The sequence below is a fragment of the Rhagoletis pomonella genome, unplaced genomic scaffold (assembly GCF_013731165.1).
Source record: "Rhagoletis pomonella isolate Grant_MI unplaced genomic scaffold, Rhpom_1.0 Rhpom_scaffold_00008, whole genome shotgun sequence".
NCBI lineage: Eukaryota > Metazoa > Arthropoda > Insecta > Diptera > Tephritidae > Rhagoletis > Rhagoletis pomonella.
This window is the reverse complement of record NW_023458562.1, coordinates 24,030,608-24,050,305: the sequence shown is the minus strand read 5'-3', so window position 1 is coordinate 24,050,305 and position 19,698 is coordinate 24,030,608. Positions and strand designations below refer to the sequence as shown.

Genomic DNA, 19,698 nt, shown 5'->3' with positions numbered 1-19,698 from the left:
GAATGCCTTACAGAGAAACTAATGTAGAATGCCTAGATAAGTACATACTTATTTATATTAAATTTAAATCAGAAAATGTCTTAAAATATTAAAGTTAATTAAAATTTTTATGAATCAGCTTCTATACAAACATATGTATGTATGTATTTAGGTATTTAGATTTTCTTAAAAATTGGTATGTATACATACATTCATTATTAATTAAGCTTAAAATTGTACTTCCTCACTCTTGTACTTCACTTCATCGACTGACTTCAACTTCGCTGCAAATTGAACAAAGCAAAACATGATTTTTATGCGAGACAAATTTCCACAGAAAGTAACGGTAGAAAAAGAACTTTTGGATATTCATTCTATTTTTCAGCTGACTACGATGCAGCATTCTACTTTGCATTCCCGGCAATGGAGCAAAGAAGCGAAACAAATAAAATATTGTAGGACATTCTACTTTGCATTCCCTGAAATGAAGCAAAGAAGCGAAACAAATAAAATGTTGGAGGACATTCTACTTTGCATTCCCTGAAATGCAGTAAAGAAGCGAAACAAATAAAATATTGTACGACATTATACTTTGCTTTCCCGGAAATGAAGCAAAGAAACGAATTAAAAAGGAAATATTATAGGACATTCTACTTTGCATTCCCCGAAATGAAACAAAGAAGCGAAATAAATAAAATATTGTAGGACATTCTACTTTGCAATACTAGCAATGCATAAAAGAAGCGAAAAAATTCGAAGGCATTATAACGCTATGCCTTCTAGAACACGTTACCACTAAAAGCGATTACCAATTTTTTGCTGGGGAAGTACCAAACTGGTATAAGGCAATCCAGAAATGCTTCAACGAAAACATTGAAACATTTTGAGGATCGAGTTTGTAGTTGTCTTTCGGTAACCCAAGTTTTAATTGAATCGAATGCAAAAAACTTTGATCTTTTACCGCCGATTGAAAAGCAGTAACACCGCCGACGCGCACCAAACGGGAGGATCTTTACGCCCTGCATCATTCTGTCTCCTAGGCAGACAATTGTCTAACAAAGGGCGGAATTTTTGTGAGGATGATGGATCCGGGAATAGTTTTGGCGAATGTTTACCCTTGTTAGGGTTATTGCAGTATTTAGCTCTTAGACCGACCTAGTTATTTATAAAAAGGCTGAGTTGACATAAAAGATTAAAAATTGAAAAAAGCACGAAAACTAATACGCTGTGATAAAAAAAAAGTTTAGACAAGTTTTGACAACCTAATATGTAGAATTCGGAAAATAATGGGACATAACAGTGGTTTTCGTTCCCCAAATTTTCTAGAAAGAACTGGTAAGACTGTCAAAAACCAAAATCGTTCTCACAGAAGCAGAGGAAAACTAAGAAGTACGGCAACGCTTTTGTTTTGGTTTACTGAACACTGATATTGCTTTGTTAATACAGAACAGCTGATGGCTGACTTTATCAGATTTTATCAGCAAAAATTGATCGGGTAAAATCTTGCAACTTCTGGCGAAGAGGGAACCTCATTTACTCTCTCATTTGTTGTCAAATGTGGCAGATAGTCGAATACAGGAACGCTTTCTGGTAAATTTTGGCAAATCCTTGCATCTTCTGGTGAATCGGGGAATGCAACTAATATACCGGTGACTGCGCAGCCGGGTTTGAACTAATGAATCTTTTTTTTTAAGCACGGCCGAGGAAATCCTACGCAGAAACAAATTCGGCGCAACAATACTGTGGACTGTGTAGCTGGAGTTGGATTGATTAGGTTTATTTTTTTATACCTATACCGGTATATCCTATCGCCAGTTTGCCCGAAAATCGGGTTTGGCTGGTAACATTTATTTTATTTGTTTTGGTTGTGACACTGAAGATTGCACAACGCCGTTATGGCTGCATGATTAGAGGTGCGTACTACTAATCTGTAGGACCTGAGCTCTATCCCTGGTACAGCCAACATCTAAATTAGAAAAAGAAAAGGCAGGCGAGGCCAAACCTGCGAGAAAAATCTTATCATAAATTAATTTTATCAAATAGCTCGATGACGGATATTTTCCCAACAATGGGCCGTATGATTAAAAAATAAGCAATTGCTTTTTCTTAAAATTTCAGGCCTTTTACTCGATTTATGGCGGATTCATCATTCTACATAGTTCTGAACTTTTTCTTCCATGTCGTTGTTGTTGCGTTTCTCTCACAAAGAGAGAACTAAAACGATGAATTCGCCTTTATCCAAAAAAAAATTGAAGTAAAAGGTATGGCATTTTAAGAAAAGGCAATTGCTTAGTTTTTATTCATACGGTCCAATATTAAAAAAAAAAACATATCGATCCCTAAACGCCAAAAAGCTGTTAGCGAGATTTTTTCAAAATTTTCTATTTGATGCAGAAATGTTCCTAGAGCATTTTTTTGGCGGTTGGGTCTCGATATGTATTTTGTTAATATTTTTTGGATTCAGAAAAATTAAGTCAAATTATATTAATTGTTGAATATTTATTCAACAATTTGTTTTGGTTTTAACAACCTTCATAAAATTTCAGTACTGCTGTCGTGATTATCGCCAATAACTTTGTGATTTTTAAATATTTATTAAGTAGTTTTCACATTTCAAAATTTTCACTTTAATTTAATATGTTTTTAAAAAGTTTAAGCTTATAAGATTTTATGTTTATTGGTTAACGGAATTTCGCTGCTGCCATGAATTTAGTTTATTATCAAATTTCTTAGATAGCTCACTTTTTTCAATATTTGGCGAAACCAAGCTTTTTTATTAGAAATTAATTATTATTTTTGTTTTATTTTATTATTAGTTTTGAAATAAAATTAGAAAGCAAACGTAATTGATGTGTGCTAATATTCGAGTGAAAAGTGCAATTTTTTTAATTTATTTAGATATTTATGAAATTTTAATAGTTTTTTCAATAAAAAAAAGTAGTAACTTTTGCAAGAAAGAAAAATATGCGCCAGCGTGTAAGTTAGAGGCTAACAAAATTTTGTAAAAACCCGAAAGATTTACTAAAATGTAATAAAAAAAAAAAAAATCAAAAATTTTAGACTAAGTTGAGGAGTAACAAAATAATGATAATAAAAGATGAAATAAAAAAAACTAAAAAATATAAATAATACGTTTATTTGTAAATTAGGAATAACATAAAAATGCTTACACTAAAAAATCCTAAATTTTAAATAAAATTGACTGTTTTTTCTTAGAAACTTATAACAAAATGTAAAAATGAAACTACGAGCAACAAATGCAATTGGTGATTTCAAGTTAATTATTTCCGTAAATTTTTAGACCTTAGAATTTCTATGCTTGAGCACAATTTTTCAAAATTTTCTAAACTTATAAGTGTAGAGTAGACGAAACCTAATAAATATATACGTATTAATATTTTGAAACAGAAATAAAAACTGATTCAAGGTGCAGCATGTAGAAAGGTAAGAAAAAAACACACTGAGAGAGAGAATAGAAAGAGAGACTTCTTTGAAAACAAAAAAAAACTTAAAAAGCACACTTACAATAATAAATTTAAAAAAAGGTAGCATTCGCGGGCTTGCAAATAAGGCATGATTTAAGCGTTTGGGAAAAACTGAAAATTTTTTAGCTGATTGAGTTGCAAAACTTTCCATATGTATGCCGCCAAAAGTATGCACGCATGAATGTATGTATTTAAGTAGCTGTAAATTGTATAAGAAATGGGGATGCTTGTGGGATAAAAAATGTAATAAGGCTGTGAATTGCTTTGTTATGCGCGCCTGAAATGGAGTCTAGAGTTGGAAACAGTGAAAAATTAAATGGGAAAAAATTAAGAGAATAGTTGTCTGAAGTACTTACAATACTTATGTATATGGATGTTGGATTAAGTTCAGATTTTCCGGCACACGCAAAGCAATGAAATGTAAAGTATTCTTTATACTACGAAAGGGGCGGGTGGGGCGCGAAATAACGCAGCAATTTCTGGGTGGGGCAGTAGAGCACTGAATGGATTACTGCATTGATTATATACAATACACAAGATAATATGTATGTATATATGTACGTATAACTGGGACTGGCAATATAGGGAAGAAATGAAAATTTATTTGAAAGCTTATGATTTGCATTCTTTAAAATTAAATGTAAGCGTAACACAACAGCTATATGTATGTATGTGAGGATCTAAAAATATTGCAGAAAACTTGATAAAGACTACATGTGTATGTATATAAATGCTTAAAAGTAGATATAAGAAAAAGAAAATGTAAATGAAATCTGCAAGAAATATAAAAAATATGCATTATTTGGAAGCAGAAAATAGAGGACTGAGTGAAGCAGAGGTACAATTGAAAAATGCCCAACTTAAAGAAAAGAAGAAAGGAAAACCAGCGGCAAAAAATGACTGCTGTCGAAAAAAGTTTATATTTGAATGCAGACGCTGCATACGACTTGATTTAATTAATAGAGCAGTAAAGTGTATATATGTATGTATACAAAGCGAGTTAAGACCAAAGAGGTCTTTTGTGCAAACCTATATAACCTAAAAATTAACATAAGAAAAATACCAAATACTTTGTAAGTAGTTAGTAGACTTAATCATTATACGACCTTTTCCTAGGTTTTAATGTTTTTTATATACATAACTACCAATCCTCCAAAAAAAAAAATAAAATTTTAAATCTTTCAATATTTAAGCTGCATGCAAATAGCTAAAGACAAATGCAAGCAAGTAAAGCAAAGCGAAACAAAGCAAAAATGAAAAAAATCTACCTTAAGCAACCTTTTAAACCATAAGCACCTGAAAACTGAAACTCCTGTTAGACAAAAAAAATAACACAAAACACAAAGAAGGTTGAATCTAATAACTAGTGAAAGCGCGCTAAAGCAAAATTTTTAAAAGCAAACAACAAAAATTATTAAATATTTAAACAAAAATTAAAATAAAATAATAACTGTTATTTAAAATGCGCAAAAATTGTTTTTGTTATTTTTCAACCAGTAGCCTAAACTTGAGTATACAAAACAAAAAGCAAGTAAAAATTATATGCCCGTTTTATTTGTTGGAAACTCTTTATATTTAATTCTGTTGAAAATGTTTACATTTTGTTGAAATACCCCTTTTTGTGGTCACCTTACAAAAGCACTTACTTACAGACATATACATATACATATGTATCTATATGTATTCCTATGAAGTTTTTCCTTAAAATTTAACCTTTAAATACATTAAACGTCTGTGTTCCCAAGTTCCAAAGAAATTAAGAAAAATAAATAAATACCGACATCATAAAAACATACACATTAAAAAAAAATTACACAAAATTATGCTACCTCATCTCGACGAACAAAGCAAATGCAAAAAATATGCAAAATATAAACAAAGATATACAAACAAGCACCCAAGTATTTACATGCATGCAGACATAAATACAGAAGTGCGCGAAAAATTATCAAAACTTAATACATACATATAGATATTCAAACGAAAGCATGGTGCATATTAAATCAAATATTAATTTTTTGCTTGAAGAAAAGTAATATACTTACTAGAAAATTAAAAGTATCCCAATTAATCTTTACAACGCTACCTTGACCGAAGAAAGTAGAAAAAAAACGACAAGCGATAAATTAAAAATGTAATTTTTAAGCAAAAAACAAAAACCGACTTCAATGTTTATATAAGAATTGAGGAGTACCGTTCATTTCGTCATGATACAAGGATCGGAACTTAAGCAAATTAGCATGAGACCATCATAGAGGTGCCACCTTTTCGATAAAAAAAGGTCCACAGTTATTCGGTAACTTACGTAAAAAAAGTATTCGGATCGATATCCTCCTTCTTCGTTGAAGTCGGTTAGATAAAAAAAATATACATTCATAAATAGTTGAAATTTAAAATACCATAATGACATGCATACATACGGATATACATATGTACATACGCGCATAAAATCTACATATGTATGTATGTATATAAGGTAGTAAATATGTATGTGTGTATATTTGTATGTGATTGTATGCATAAAAACCACAATGAAGTTTTTTCTATAACCATCAATCAACTTTATTCGCTTTATTATTATTTTATCTACTACCTTATCAGCAGGGATCGGATTTGATGACCTTAAAACTAGTAAAAAGTTACCTTTAAAATGTGACAAAATGCCCATTCTAAACCAAAACAATTTCCTAAAAATTAAAAAAAAAAATCCGGTAAAAGTTTAATTTTATGAATTTTACGAAAAAAAAGAAGTTGTTTTCAAACCACTTTTGTTGTCTTCCATTACAAACATCTACAAGGTACTCTTATTATCATTTATTGACAGGGATAGGCAATATCTGTAAAAGGAACTTTCATTTAAAGTTACGAGTTCTTTAAAAAAAAGGTTGAACTATGGATTTTCCAATTCAAATTACAACCCGCTTCACTTAAACAGGTAAATTTTTTTCTTCAAGAACCAGGCTTATTTCTCTAGTTTTAATTATACAGAGACCTTTCCTTTTTTGGTTTTGTTTTGAGAACTAATCAATAATAAAAAAAGTTATTAAGAGTAAGGTGCTTACCTTATATAGTCCGTTTGATATGCGGCTTTTTGTTAAACGACACAAAAAGCTTCGGAAGCATTTAAAAAACAATTCCAAACGATGCAATTATAATTCAAAAAGAGATTAAGAGCTTATCCGATCTTAAAGAAAAATTAAGTGAGCCTATCGAAGTGATGTGGGTTGTAATAAATTCGTAAAAAATAAAGCAAACGGCAATAAAGCAAATTTAACTTTATTTAATTTTTAAATGATGAATAATGCCAAAATTTGAGTTTTGCTTTATTTCCAACATTTTCATACGTGCTAGCTTTAAACCTACTTTTACGACTTATGAAATATCATCGTACACTTTTTCTAATGAGCCAATTCAAATAACGACGAAGCCTCTCTCCCACCACAAATCCAACACCAAATTTGCGCTCCTTTTCGTGGCAGCTGTAGTAGAAGCCGCAAGGCCCCCGACATGTTTTGTCATGCCCCGTCCAACGCATTTCTTGGATGGCGGTAATTTAAGCTTTTGTCCTTACGACTAAATTAACCAGCCGGGCAGAGGTACCTTGCCCATTAAGGGTCTGGACATTCCAGCTGCATGCCGTCAAATCGTAGTCCTTTAAACATTGGACGTAGTCGTCATCAAAAGGGGAGTCTCATCGGAGGCTTTGTTCTTTTTTTCATTCGAGCTTGTTTTTACGTGGCGGGTCCCAAACTCAGCGCACAACCCATTGCTGGGACGGGGGTCGCTTCGCAACCAAATAACGTATATATGTATAGACAGACACCTGCTTGCAGCGCACCTAACCGAATAAGTCGGAGTGGCCTCACCGAAACTCCCTCTCTTTCTTCCGTGACCTAAGTCTCCACTCGGATTGGTTGCCGCATCTGGCAATCGGGTTGCTCACGTTGCCAGGAGTGCGCGAACGAGGACGCAAGAGTCGGAATTGAGCATAGCCGTGCAACGTAAGCACAACGACTATACCTATTTGGCTAAAATCGCCAAATAAGAAGAACAAGAATTTCAAATAAGAATATTCAATTATTTCAATTTGCTAATTTAAAGGACGGCTGTACGGAATATAAAAAATTTGGTTTTCCTCTTTAGTTTACGTTTTAGTTTATTACACTACTTAGTCCTAGCAAATGTTTTGGAACAATGTATTGAATACATATTTTTCTAATTTTTTGTCAAATATTGTATAATCCAATGACTAGAGATTGTAAAACATCATATTCAAAGCGCCACCATTTGCCTTCCACAGCAACGAACTCGGTTTGCATTGCAAAGTTTTCCACTGCTCGAACAAGGGTGCACAACTGGAAGTCGAATAGTACAAGTCATGGCCTCCAGAACGGAATGTAAATTTTAATCGAATCGATGTGAGTTCTAGACTATCGGGTGTTCCAATCAGCCATGAAAATGAGGTTCGGAACATGATTTTGTGTCGATTTTGACTGATGTACATATTAAAAATGCCGTTTTAAAATCGATTAATCAAGCCCTTCCAATTCGATTTTTTTTTTTCAATTTCTTAGTTTCGATTCGATGCGTGAATCGATACGAAAAATTCGAGAATCGACATTCGATTTTTCCAATAACCTCTTATAAAATTATAGTATATGCCTATACAAACAAAAATTCGAATTCTATACTTTATGGAAATTTTCATAAAAATTTGGCACTCCTTAATTACTCTATATTAAAAAAAAAATTTAGTATGTATTCAGCTTTGTGGCAAATTTTTACCATAAATTTTTAGCAAAAACGACAAAAAAAATTAAAAAACATCTGCATTCAAAACATAAGCCATGTGAGTAAGCTTCATTATATAATACACTTCTTTAAAACAATTAAATTTGAAGTAAAACATAAAATTTTTCCCATTTGTAATAAACAAAATACAAAATTTCGAAAAAAATTTACCATTTTCTTAATATGGGCTAATGATGAATTTTCATTCGGCGTTAAATAACAAAAATTTTAATGACCACGTTGGGCATTAAACACTACCCTTGCATTGTTTTTGTTTGCACAGGGCATTTTTAAAATGGTTTAAGAATTTATAAAGTTTCCGGTGAGTGATCATATCGTTTCTTAATATAGAAAACCCGTATCTTAAATTTTTTTAAAACTATTTACGGATAGTTAGCAATTAGATATCTTTTGAATAAATCTGAGTATTGAAAGGTTTTAAAAATAATAAAATAAAAATTTAGTCAGATCACCGTGTTTCGTTTCTGTATAAAAATTAAGTAAAAGACGTTATTTGACAATATATATGAATCGATATTGAGAGATCGATATATTTTTTAACGATCCTGCATCGATTATTTTTATTTCGATTCATATCGATTCAAAATTCGATTTTTTTATTTCGTCTGGTACATCGAAACCATCACAAAAGCTGGGAGGTGGTCACGATACTAAGAAAAATTTTGCTTCGATTTTCCCCACTGTTATTCCTAGTATGAATCGCCTGAATTTGGGGAATTTAGAAAACATTTTTGAGTTTTTTAAATTTTTTTTCAAAATTTTAACTGTGGACTTATATGGTGCTTGTTAAAAAATGCACTCGACTTTCATAAAAAATTATCGATACGCGTAGGTATTGATACCTTAGATCCGATATATTTCAGGTATCGATACTTTATTTCGATTCCAAGTAAAAGTTTCGATAACTGCATGGGATCATGTTTTATGACGAGCGATGCTCACATCCCCGGACGCGATTTTCTGCTTGTCCAGCAGAGTTCGACAAGTTTAGATTCTCTCCGGCTTTTGGTGGAACAGTGTGGGGCGGCCGAATTTTTCACGGTCGATTTTTCCAAAAGTGTTCTCCAATCCTACGACAACATGGTTTTTAAGGGAACCGCATTCCACTTTGTGCAAATAGGCGCGTTCCCAGTATTGAAAATTGTCCAAAATGGTTTGCAAACTGTCACCTTTTTGCGTTCTCGTACCAGAAGAACTTGAAAGGGGGTAATTGAAAACTTGCAAGCAAATAAATCAGCTGATCTCAAAAATATGTTCGTGAAAAAAAAAATTATTTACTGCAAATTTTATAACCAATACAATGAAAAACGAATCAAAGTTATTAAGCACAAAATTGCTTGAGTTTATTTTTAATAAATTTACTACCACTCTACAGTTTTCTTATTTTTGTGGGTGCCAGCTACGATTCCCATGTACAATTTATCGCGTGGGCCATTTTTTCCCTCAAATATATCAAAAAAGATAAAAAATACAGCAATCTAAAAGAATTTTGGTTGAATTCGTCAATTTTATTTTGAACGTACATTTGTTGGTACATATGTTTGAAAAGGGGATTTTTTTTTTTTTGTATGCATTAGGATGTGTCCTCACAAATAGTTTTGAAAAAAATATCTTATTCATGTATCTATCCAATCTGTACCTATCATAAAGTATTAATTTGTAAAAAAAAAATACCAAATCGGGAATAATGTGTCAAGCAGACTATAAATAACAAAAGGGAGCCCTGTAGCAACTGTAGAAGTGATCAGCTGTTTTAATGTTTGCAAGTCTCCGCAAATTTTATGTTCACATACTTCTGTGATATTTGTTTCTCTTTGGGAGCGAATGCTGCTAAATTCTAAGAATTTCTGGCGCTAAATGATTTTGGCTGGCGAATATCTACTGGGTATGATCGCTTGGTGTCTCACAAGTCGTGTACAAAAACATTTGCTAGTACTAAATAACTATACATAATTACATATTTTTTTATATGCGTTTTTAAAAATCCCTACACTTAATTCCTTCACGCCTTAAAGGTATCTGTTTTGCAGCAATATTTAAATTAAATAAATGATTGTTAACAAGTAAATTAATAATTTAAAAGATAAAGAAGAAAATATACATATGTATGCATTAGGGTGCTGCACCCTCGATGAGAAAAATTGGTATTGCTTTTCCATCGGAATTATAGAATCTCCTATATTTTACGACTTCCGCCAGAATGTGACAGAAAAATATTAAGATATACGTGAGCTGGACCCACCACCAAAAATCAAGTTTCTTATTTATAAATAAAATTAAATAATAAGATTTCTGTGGGTATTTTCAAATTGGTCTAGCTCACGTAAATCTCAATATTTTTTCCGAAATTTTTTTTCCAGAAATTTTAAAATATAATAAATTTTACACTTCCGTTGGAAAAACTTCAACTTTTTTGGGTAGACACCCTAGTATACATATATATCGGCGATGTTTTTGCAAAACCTCCCATCGACCAATTGCAAAACCGTCTATTTTACGGCACTCAAATTTTACAGGTAAGCGAAAAAACGGGTTTTCCTTGAAGGCATTGCCTTGATGGGTGGTATTTTCCCTAGCTATTATTTTACAAATCTGTTGTTTTAATAACGATTTTACGATTCTTATGCATAAATCTCGATGCGTGGAGTTCAAGGTTACCAAATATTATTTTTGTCACAGTGGCGATTTAGACGGGTTTTCAGCTGGTCGATGGGCGGTTTTGCAAAAATATCGACGATATGTATTAATATTTCGAGGACTAACCGGCAAAAAGACGTAAACGAATTTTTTTTCAAAATTTTATTTTTGAAGCAGGTATGTTCCCAGAGCGTTTAGGTGCATTTCTGAACCAAAAAAAAATTAAAAAAAAAAAAATGTCGCTTACGTCTTTTTATGTTAAAAATTGTTGATGGCTTCAGAAAAACACAAGCACACAAGCAAGCAATTGGCACAGTCGTACCTAAAAACGTGTAGCAAAAAAGCAACCGAAAAACATAATGGTTTTTCAAAAAGGAATTATAACTAAAAAAAACAGTCGTGCAAATTATCCTCAAAACTCGCTATCGCCTATGCATCCACTCACAAGGCAAATCAAACCGCATTCATTATCCTTCATTTTTGAGCACTACTACGATTCAATCAAGCACGAATATACATACATATAAGTACTTACATAATATTACACATGCATACACTTGCTTGCTTTCTACTCCACCTCAAAATGATGAAAACCTTTTTTTGCGCATAATTTCACTGCCAAAAGTTGGAAAAAAGAAGTATTACAATAAAAAAAAAAATCAACTGATTCGCTCTTACACTCAGCTTCTAAAAACAAAAGCAACAAGAAATAAATGAAAAATACTCAATATACTACTATACTGCTATATACTAGATTTATTATATTTTGTAGATGATTTGCAAGCAAAACAATAAAATTAAAAAAATTATGTAAACAAAAAATATGGTTGAAATTTGGCGAAAAATTTCTCAAATTCTCTTAAACATACATATATATTCATACACAAATATACTAATATATTACTTAGTACATACATACTTGTATTTGTTATTGAATCAGTAAAAAATAAAATTCTGAAATATACGATACAAAAACAATAAATTAAAAACAAAGAGTTGCGCTGTAAACTAAAAACAAAATGAATTACTTCAAGCAACGGACGTTACAGTATGTAGTACAGTGGAACCTTAAATTTTACGCACACATTCGTGAGAACAGTATAAAACTGAAATATGCATTTCAATTGAAATAAAAACAAAATTAAACCAAAACCAAAACCGAAACCGAAATCGAAAATAGCTACAACAAACAATTATGTTTGTATGTACATACGTCTCAAAGTAAGAATTGTACTATACAGTATAATGCAGTGAATACGTAATTTTAAATTTTTCAAATTTATAAAACCACAAAATCAATAAGTAAAAGTATGTTCCAAAAAATATTTAGTAAACCATACAATTACAGTAAAGTACTTACGTAGATATGAACGTGAAAAAATAAAACAATTGACAATGAGCAACTACCATAAAAATTATTATGCAAAATAAAACACAACCACAACAAAAGTATAAATATTTGCATTAATAAATGCGTTTTACAATTTACCAGTGAGAAAATAACTAGTACATAATTTCGAAGCAACAACAAACAACAAAAGGAAATATACGAAAAAAATGCTACACTGCCACTAATCATTTTATGTATTTTGAGTTTTATAGTAGACAGTTTTTTGTATTTTATATTAATATGTAGTAGAATAGTGGCGGTTTACATAAGCGCATCATCAGCATAAAATCACCCAAAAAACGGTTGTAGCCATTTAAAGACAAAAGTTTTCCACCCGGGTTTGATTTGGGTTGTATACAGCATTGTCGGCTTTGTAAGAATTCTTTTGAGTCAAAACTTTATACCGTTGTTGGTCCAACATATGTGTGACGGCTTTTGATTCGAATTCCCAAAGGAAAAAAACAAAACCGTTCAGTATGCAAGTCCAAAACTATCGAATTGACTTCTTCCGTATTAATAAATTTCCATCTCGTCATGCATACATACATACATAATTATGAAAAATTGTATATTTTCTTGTGATGTCTTTATTAAAATATAATGTGCTAAGGCTCCAATTTTAAAAACACAGAGCGCTACATTCTCTTCACTATAAACTCCTCAAATGTTTGGCTCACTGATGAATTTTCATGGGAACATATATATTTGTAAACAAGTTTATTCGTATTCATGGCATCACTTTTATTTTCATCGCACCGAGTTTTAAAAAGATGCGAAAATTATTTAACACTCACATGTTTTTTTAACACAAAAGTTGAAACGACAAAAACGCAAAGCTTTTATTTACGCTAAACTTTTAATTCAGAAACTGAAAAGACCGAGTCCAGAAATTTAGAGCATTAATTGCTCAATGAGCGTGCCCTGCTGCTTAAATGGGTTTATCAACGATTAAACCACTGAATGATGAAATCTAGAAGACAGAGCGCTTTATATTAAAGATAAATTTAGTTGAAGAGAGCTTTTTTTTAACTCAGACAAGAGGAAACCAAAATTTATTGCTCTTGAATTGAGTTAAAGTGAGAAGGAACATGGAAATTTTATTCCACAGTGAGGAATTTTCGCGAACTCTGTCTTAAAATACACTACTTCAATAAATTAAGGGAGGTTTAAAAATAAAAATGAATTAAAGCTAAATAAACCGCCTCTGATCCAAATGCCGGTCAAACTGAAACAATTTTCTTCAAGCCCGTGAATAAAAAAAAAATAAAAAAATTTGTAGAATAATTTCTTCGCGTTATCTGTTAGAATTGCAAGAAATCCAAAAATTAGAATCTTATTTAGAGGAGCAAATTGCTTATTTTAAAGGCTCAATGGGACCATTTTTCACCGAAATACAGCCTGTCAGAAATCACCGAAAAAAATTTATGTTTTTTGCTGCTTTTAATTTTTTGAGTACATTGATAGGTAAAGCCAAGCCAAAATGTTTGTTCCAAGGCGAATTAATATAAGGTGATAGCAGGAGTACAAAAACAAAAATTTACATGTATTTTGTTTTTGCTTTGGCGGCATAAACTGTCAAAATCTGTAAGAGTGTGTGTAGAAATTCAAAAAAAAATTTTCAATTTGATATCAGAAGCCGTGCGGCGAAACACATACACAAAATCAGCTGAGCTAGTAACACCACCTTATATTAATTCGCCTTGGTTTGTTCTTTGCTATCGAAACTAGATAAATTTTCATGAACCTCCATTTACATCTTGTGAACCCTCACATTTTTTATTAAAACATTTTTATGTAACAAACGTTTCAGATTTTCAGCAAACTTCTTCAATTCAATTCAATTCATTTTTTTTTTTTTTGTTCTCAATTATCTCGTGGTTTTCGTTAGTCCAGAAAATTCTTTCCTCTCCTTATTCCTTGGTATGCAGTTACAGTTGCACCACTATACTCAACCCCTATCCCGTTCGGGAAGCCTCGCCAGCTCGTGAGAGGAGGCTTCGGCGGTGGGGCCGCACCGACTTATACCGACGTGGAGCAAGCGGCTCGCTATTGAAATGTGCATCTTCAAAAACTCTCCCAGTAATGGGTTGCAGCGTGCGACATATTTGTAGTTGGGCGGTGACCTCGACAATTAGTGTCCTGGTTCACTCCATCAGTGAAGGAATTGCCACAACCCGTATGAAAGTTAAACATATTTGGTCCAACAGTCGGAAATTTCTGTTCCGTCTTGATGAAAATAGCTCCGCCAACGGATAGAGCTAGCTAGTTATTTAGTTGTACCACACACCAGCATCGAAGTATCCATAAAAACGTTCGTTATCGAAAGTTCGACGTCGAAAAACTACCGTCACAAACGACACCCGAGGCTTTCGCAATCGACTCTTAATCCAGCTTAAATAAGAAACTACGTAAATGAGCAGTGGGAATCGATTACCCAATATCTTCGCAACGCTGCGGTTTATTACTATCACACACAGGAACAGCAGGTATGACAAAAAATTCGGCAAAAGATACTTCCTTTAGCACAGGCTTCAACTCTCATATACCTACAGTGGTGGTCAAAACATTTGGAACCGAAACAAAAATTTTAGAAAGGCTGGCCAATACCAGTTTTTAAGGTAAAAACTGTGTTTCTTTTGGTACGTTATGCCAATGCTGAAACCGGTTTATCTCCAAACCAAACTTGACAAGGGATGGCAAAAATTCGTTGCAGGATAAAGCGTCTGTCAATTCTTTCTCTAAGAAAACTTTTTGTCGAAGTTTTAAGGAAAAAAATTTAGTAGCACAGAATGCGCCCATACCCGTAAAGACATTTTTTCCATACCAGTTCTCTCAGTCTCAGGGTACTAAATTTAGTAGTGAGATTTAGCAGTGATTAGGGTTATAGGATATTATGTAGCAATTTGGCCGACCGACCATAAGTCCTTTTGAAAACAATCTTTGAAGACAAAAAGCATATTTATAAACCTTGAATTGAATATATATTAAATATGTTGAATATATATTAAATATGTTCGACGATTTCGAGAGAGTTCAGAAAAGCTAAGAATATTTAATAAACTGTACATCTACAAATCTGCATTAGGTCCAGTGTTATGCATCGTTAAATCTCTTATCTTCTAGGTTAACAAAGTTTGATTTTTTCCCCCAACAATTGCCTAATATGCCACCCTGACAATTGTGTGCTGGACTGTTTCTCCAATTCGTTCAAGATCCCCTTCGTTTAATAGGGAAATTTCATTAGCCTCCTTTATCACCGAAAGTCCAGGCCAAATCTTTCTTCAGTGGTGAGATAGCTTACATTGGGTGGGTATTAATGGAGTAAAATCATAAGGGCATCTATGAAAATAGCCAAAGGCCAGGCAATTTCTTATCGTTGAAGCAGATTAGATCCCTAGGTTTCCAAGAATGGTATTCAGACTTGTTTTCCTAACGATATCTAACATTTATGACATTCCTAAGTACCTGACCAGTAGGAGTATTCTTTAGAACTTTGGTATGTGAGACTTATTTGTTGGTGTTGGCTGATTCTTTCATTCTTCGCTGGTCAAGTTTAGTTTGGAGACAAATCGGTTTCAGTGTTCGGACATCTCCGGTGTATGTTTTTGGTCAAGAACGAAGACCCAACGCCGAAAATTGTTTGTCCCCAAAGCAAACTTGAGAAGCGATGACGACAATTTCTTCTTCAGAAATACATCAATCTGGTGAACTTATTAAATTTACATATGTTTCTTTTATTGTTTAGATTCAGTCGTAACGCGTTTTTCATTGCCTAATCAGCAATTTTAATTCATGATGGCAAAGCTATTGAATAAAATTAAAAAACATATATATATTTTAATAAACCAAGCAAATAGCTCATATTTATTAAAAATAAGTATTTACTGAACGAATCCACATACATATGTACTTAAATAAACCGCAACACAAAAAAACTTTGAATGACGCTAAGAGGAAATTAACAAAAAAAACATTGTTTACAGAAATATATAAAACAGATATATAAAAATCAGGCAATTGTAAAATAGAGTCTTGCTACAAGCATTTCAAATAAAACTATGCATTAAATAAATAAATACATCTGTATAAATATTTTCAGAAAAGAGGAGACATATTGAAACACATTTGAATTCAAGAAAAGATCAACCGAACAGTGTAACAAAATTGCTTACAAACAATCGGCCCTATTATGGTTGTCGTGGTCGATGTCATTTTTTCATAAAAAAATGGGCCTCATATGACCAACTGAAACATATGAAAAAAATTGCATCAACCTCGACGTCGACAACCATAATAGGGCCGAATATTTTTATTTCAATTTGCATACAAGTATTATTTTAAGACTCAATAAAGAAACGGCAATAGAACGCCTACATTTTGGTATTTTGAGTGGAAAATGAACTGCTTAGGAAACCATAAGCGAAAAATTGATCTGATTTGCGCGCACGTTTACAAGTGGCAGGTACTGTACGTAGCCAATTTGAGCTTCACGTACAAAGAAAAATGTACAAATGAAATGAAGAGCAAAAGAGAACATAAACACAAAGTGGAGGAATAGAGAACAACTTAGCAAACATTAGTAATATGTAGACAGCATACAAAGGACATACATACATAAATAAATAACCGAGAACAAATAAAAATTGTTAATTGTAATCGAAAGGTGCAAAGGTGAATACGTAGAAAAAACGTACTGGTTGGAATCTTGCAATGGCGACAAATAGTTAGAATACAGAAAAGCATACTTAGATGTACGAAGAATTTTATTATTGACTGTTAAAACATGAATGATTGGATAAAGCAAAGTAAGAGAGAAATAGTGCAAATAAGAAATTAAGAAAGCATGTTCTTCTAATAAAAGGCATTGTTTGTATTTCATTATACATTATATAAAACGCAGTTAAAAATTTAAAATAAATATTCAAAAAAAAAAACATTTCCCATTTTTCTTAGTCATTAAGTTTTCGTAAGTTCAATGATAAAGTGTGGAAAAGGTCTTAAGGATTTTTATACTTCAATGCATAAAACACCAGAAAATTTGCAAATATTGTATAATTAAAAGAAATTTCAGAAATAAACATACATACATACATACATAAATTAGCGCGAGTAGTTTAAGTTTATTGCATAGGCAAAGTCAGAAGAATGATTAATGTTATTAACTTAAAGAAAATAATAAATTAATAAAAAAATATGACAACATACATACCTAAATAATTAAGATTTATGAAGTAATCAATAATTAAAAAAATATATATATATAGGTATTTGACAGCAGTAAAAGTACCAAATATATTACAGTAACAACTCTTACTTGATCCATGATTTATGCATATAAAATTAGACATCAATATACATACATACATATATTCAGTCTCTCGTATAAACCGATAATATACATACACATGCGTATATATACACACAATAAATTAGTGGATAAAAAGTATATATATACATACATACATATATTCTGATTATTATTGTAACGATGTCGGTGAAGATGATTTTTAAAGATCGCTCTTTATGATTATTATTATAAAAAAAAATATTAAACAAAAAACAACGTTTAGATTTATGTAAGTGTAAGTTGTATATAAAGAAGTACTAATGGAGAAATGCAATGTGAAAAACTGAAATAATGATTATTAAGACAAACTCATATACATACAATATATGAGATATATTAAAGGTGAAATATGAAATAAAAATATATATATTTAAAATATGTTCAAACAAATTACAGAAGACTCTTTCTTGATATGGTTAAAGGAGAGCAAGCTTACTGATTTAAATTTGATTTTATCTTGCCAGGTCCATCACAAGGGCGTTCCCTACAGACTACGCAATTTTTGTTAGAGCTGCCAAATGTAAGTAAAATTCGTTTTTGTATAGTTCCGGTCCGTGAAATCAGATTTCGTGAAGCTGTTAAATTGTCCCCTGTTGCCAGTCATTGTATCACTCTGATATAAGTTGATCAGAACAGTACTGATTTTTCAGCTCTTGTACTGAACTTTTACATTCCGTAAATAAGTACGCTAATATATTCAAAAAAATAATAGATCGTAGCAGCACAGAAAGTTGTGGAGAAGACGAATCCGAGCTCCCATTCGATGAAGACGGAATGAAATAACACAAACGGCAATAGCGCAAATTTGTGTTATTTCCCAATTGAATGTGAAATAACGCAAATTTGATTTATGTATTTCATTTTTCGTTGAGCAATAAGACCAACTTTTAAACTTAACAATTGAGTAATAAAGCAAAATAGTGCACAAAGGTAGTCAGTCACCCAATTATATTTGATAAAAAGTAGTACATGAACAAGTTAAATGGACGGATTTGTAGGTATGTATACAATTTTGAAAGTGCCCAGCGTCGCGGCGGTCCGCGTTCGCGCGCTCACAATTGCGTCCCCCGCCCCCTCCCCACCCACTGGTGGCATTATAAATGTTTAGAAAAAAAAAACAATAATAAAATGACACTAGTTCGAAAACCTGCGAAGTCCGTTCTGCCTTCAACATATCATATCAACATATCAAATTGCTGTTGATAGAAAAGATAGAGAGAACCTCTCTATGGGCAACGACAACAACACCGTCATGCGGTGATAGGTTTTGATTAACACGAAAATCCCAATCACTTGGGACCTTTTTTCACGGGAAACCACAACTTCAATTGTTACTATAGGCCAGAAGATCAAATTACGGCTTTTAGAAAATCGTGATTTTAATATATTTTTCGCAAAAATACTGTGGCCTGCGGAGCCGGTGTTAGGCCGACCAAAGCTATTATTTTTTTAAGCGCGTCCGAAGGGCGCCAACGAAAAAGATATATCGTGAATTGAAGAAATATATGATTTGGTCTTTTGATCTTCGATAACACCTGCAGCTTTCATTTTTCAATAGTTGCGTTCCAAATAAATTCGTATAAAAACTCAGTGGTTGCGCTACACAATCGATATTAATTTGCACCATCAGTGTAACAGCATGCATGTTTCTAGTGGCTAAAAATTACCGTCGGTTTTTTAGATTTTTTCGTAGCATTTGCTTGAATATAGCGAATAAACACAATTTACTTTTATGTGAAGAAAACCGCAGCACCTTCGGCGAAAAAATTCTAAAAAATCAACGATAATTTTTTGCCACTTGCAACTTGTTACTCTAAAATCGAATAGGGTCACTTTTAAGAAAAAATTTGAAATTTTTATGAAAATTTGATGAATTTTAAGTGTTCTACAAAATTTTAAGCTTACGTTTATGTGGTATTTGTTAGGGAATGAACTGTGTTTTAATTGAAAAATCATAAAAATGAATAAACATAAACGGCAAACAGTATCATTTTGAATTTGGTCCAAACTGTATGTATGTATAAATAATCAATGAGGTTGTTCACACT

General features: G+C 32.1%; 1 long non-coding RNA gene across 1 annotated transcript; it reads left to right on the top strand.

Annotated features, from left to right (window-relative positions):
• The first annotated feature begins 807 nt into the window (after positions 1-807).
• LOC118744486 lies at positions 808-2,394 on the top strand. The gene is made up of 2 exons (XR_004993544.1): positions 808-1,569; positions 1,674-2,394. It is a non-coding gene; the product is annotated as an uncharacterized LOC118744486 (long non-coding RNA).
• Positions 2,395-19,698: the final 17,304 nt, after the last annotated feature.